Source organism: Sorex araneus, chromosome 10, assembly GCF_027595985.1.
Source record: "Sorex araneus isolate mSorAra2 chromosome 10, mSorAra2.pri, whole genome shotgun sequence".
NCBI classification, from domain to species: domain Eukaryota; kingdom Metazoa; phylum Chordata; class Mammalia; order Eulipotyphla; family Soricidae; genus Sorex; species Sorex araneus.
Genome location: NC_073311.1, coordinates 9,878,856 through 9,882,740, shown reverse-complemented (window position 1 = coordinate 9,882,740; position 3,885 = coordinate 9,878,856). Strand labels below are relative to the sequence as shown.

Genomic DNA, 3,885 nt, shown 5'->3' with positions numbered 1-3,885 from the left:
CGGGTTGAGTTTCCCTCCCTACCCTCAGCAGTGCCCTGGCAGCTGAAGACCTCCAGAACCCAGACACAGCCATACTCAAGGCCACTCTCCACACGCTCGGACGAGTCTCACACATGAAGGAACCCGGCAGAGGAACCCAGGTGTGCGGGACCCGAAGCTATAAGACAAATCTTCTGGAAGCTTTGTTATTGATCTCTTATTATATTGCTCTCCCTCTTGGGGAACTAAGCAAGCTACCAAGAGTATCCTGCCCGAATGGCAGAACCTGGAAAGCTCCCTGTGGCGTATTTGATATGCCAAAAACAGTAACAATTATGGGTCTCATTTCCCTAACCCTGAAAGAGCCTCCAATTCAGCACCTTTAGAAAGGATGAGCAAAGAGAGGCTGCTAAAATCTCAGGGCTAGGACAAATGGAGATGTTACTGGCGCCTGCTCAAGCAAATCGATGAACAACGGGATGACAGTGATACAGTGATCTAGTGAATCAATTTCAACTCTAGACATATCCACAATTGTGGGGGTTGTCTACATTAAAATTTTAAAAAATTAAAGAAAAAAAGAGAGAAATGATCTACCAAATATCTCAGTTTCTGAGACTGGAGAGATAATACAGCAGGTAGGGCACCTACCTTGCACATGGTCATTGTGAATTTAATCCTTGGTACCACATATGGTCCCCAGAGCCCCACCAGAAGTGATCCAATCCCTGAGGACAGAACCAAAAGTTGGCCATGAGCAGAGCTGGGTGTGGCCCCCCAAATGCATATACATATACATATATATACATATACACTCAGTTTGATAACTTTTTATGACAAAATCATTTGAACATACGTAAGCACATACCAGAAATATTTGATGTCACCAATACTTATAACTTTTCCACAATATTAAAAATAAAACAAATTTACTAAGTAAAACCCAATTCAAACTAACAAAATCATTAACAAAATTCACTTGATGCAACTAATGTTACCGTTTAACTGGAACCAAATAATTCCTGGCACGGGAATGCGGGACTCTCTATAAGCATGCACAGATCCCTCTGTTCAGCCTGCCTGCAAGGCCAGAGCTAAGCAATGACTCAACTCTTCCACTCTGTCTCTCCAGTCTAGTCTGCTAGGAACCTCCATGAAAAAAAGACAGTAAGTAAGGTCATGTGTCCGGGGAAGCAGCACTTCCCTTGTCAATAAGTATCTCTGGGTTATTTTTTTAATCTTTTAACTATATATTTTAATATATTTTATACTATTATTATATATTTTTTATATTTTTAATTGAATCATCATGAGATACACAGTTACAAAGTTGTTCATGATGGAGATTCAGTCATACAATGTTCCAACACACATTCTTCATCAGTGTACATTTCCCACCACAATGTCCTCAGTTTCCCTCCTGCTCACCTCCCCCCAGCCCACCCCTGCAGCCTGCCTCTCTCACACTCTCTCTCTTGCTCTCTCTCACTCTCATTCTCTCTATTCTCTCTCTCTTTTTCCTTTTAGGAACTGTGGTTTGCAATGCTGTTACTGAAAAGGTATCATGCATATCATTTTACATATCACCCATATCACTTTTCCTTTTTTCAGTGGTCAGTTTCAAAACTACGGAGAGCTTCATGAATTTGCACCTTGTGCAGGGGCCCTGCTAATCTTCTCTATATTCCGGTTTTTGTATGTGAGCTGCTGAAGTGAGCACTGCATCTCTGCTTTTCACTAAGTAACCTTGAACAATAAGAACAGGACTAGTTGGCTTCAAGTTGCACATATCATCAAGTGATTTAGAAGATGAATCTATTTAAATTTTAAACCACTTAAAATTTTAAAATAGGAGGATTTTTTTTTTAATGTCCAAGAGATCCCATCAGGCCTGAGAGTACATCACTGAGGACCATAACATGACATTTGAGAAAATACTTTAGTGCTTGGGGTTTGCCACTGACAGACTTTTAACAAGAAACGACACAATCACGTTCCCATACCAGAGTAATTACACCATGGCTCCGTAATTGCTTGGGGCTTACTCCTCGCTCTTCGTCAGGTCACTCCTGGTGGGCTTGGGGGATCATATGGAGCAGAAACAATGGGGACACTTGGAAAGAGAAACTTGGAGTCATTTGAGCAACTACTCTGATCATTTTGGTGAGTGAAGATGAATGGGAAGTCAGATACAGGAAACCAAAACAGAAATATTTATAAAAATCTTTCGAAGTCATGGACTGATCAAATGTTCAAGTAATGGAGGTAGGTGAATGAGGAAAGGTATTTCTAGCTTAAGTAAGCTATTAAACCTGGTAATAATGTAAAATAGGTTATTTTAATTTAGAAAAGGACACTGAAGAGAGGAGGTGCATACTGCAGTGAAAACTATCAAACACAGTGGGTACAATGAAAGAGAACAAAATCGTTAGACGGGTGTGTTAGAATGACCAAGTAGTCACTAGCAAAGGGTGATTTCTACCTGCATGTCTCAGAGCTCACTCCACACTCTATACAAAAGGTTTCTCCTGCCTCAGAAGCTCCTCAAAGTTCCACCCCAAAGAATGAGCAATCCAATTACCTAACTTTGGACACTGATATTTCATATGCACAAAATTCAAAAAGATTGCATTTAAACTATGTGTGAGGGTGATTTATCAGTTCTGAAACACTAAATTTCAGAATTTAGTGAAATTTAAATTTAGTTTGAGTTTAGTGAAATTTAAATTTAGTTTAAATTTCACTAAACATACTGTGAAATTTGAAATCATTCAGGCCATGGTCCCATCCCTGTTTCACCACGTACTAGTATGGAACCATGATGAGTCACTTATATTTCATTACTCAAAATGGGCTATAAGACTTTATTCCAAAAGCTAATTAGGAACATCAAACAAAATTCATGAGGCATCTAGCAGTGTGCCTGCACCATCTTGGTCAGTGACTCATTCCCATTCTCCTAATCAATTGTCTAAGCATATAGATAAAAACCAGACTTCCAGGCTTCAAACCATGCTGTGCCACACACCAAATTTATGACCTTGGGTAAGCAAATGAACCCCTCTGTAAACAGATGGAGATGAGTATTCTTTGTTGTTGTTTGCGAGCCACACCCCTCTGTGCTCAGGGTTTACTCCTGGCTTTACACTCAGGTCACCCCTGATAGGCTGGGGAACCATATGGGGTGTTCAGGATCAAACCCCAGTCAGCCATTGTGCAAGCAAGGGAAGTGCCCTGCCTGCTTGACTATAACGCCAGTCCTGGAGATAAGGATTCTTTAGTACATAGTATTATCAGGCTAATTCTCTGAGTCATTGTACACAAAGTCTGAGAACCTATATACATTTTGTACATAGAAAGCCCTATTTAAAGGTCAACTTTTATCAGCATCATTAATACTCCTTCCTTCTCTTCCAGTGATTACGTTTGAGGAGATTTCTTGTCTGCCACTTAGATGGAAGAGGAAGGCAAGCAATATGACACTGGGCACTGTAGCCAATGACTAGAAACCTTCAGACAGAGAGACTACAGGAAGGTTGATAGTCCCAAAGACATCTGTTGCTTTTCTCTCAATTTTCCCCAAGACAAGAGGGAGACAGAGTGACTGGAATTCAAAGCCCCATGATCCCAAAGCAAAAATGTCATCAGATAATTGGCCAAAAAGCGTCCAATTGGATGTAGGTACTTCAAGTTCTTATGTGCTGCAATTACACATTATTTCCCATAACTTTGTTTTGAATTTATCAGTTTTAAAATGCCACCAATTATACTGGATTTTTGCCCCATACTTAGAAGAGAAAAGTCAGAGGGAATATACCTTCATACCAACTTGGATTTCCCAAGGGATATATCCAGAGAATTAAAGCTAGAGAGCCTGGTCAGGAGCATACTCCAGTGTGCAAACAT

At 40.3% G+C, this 3,885-nt stretch overlaps 1 pseudogene; it reads right to left on the bottom strand.

Annotated features, from left to right (window-relative positions):
• Positions 1-1,601: 1,601 nt before the first annotated feature.
• LOC129399197 (U6 spliceosomal RNA) lies at positions 1,602-1,699 on the bottom strand (annotated as a pseudogene).
• Positions 1,700-3,885: the final 2,186 nt, after the last annotated feature.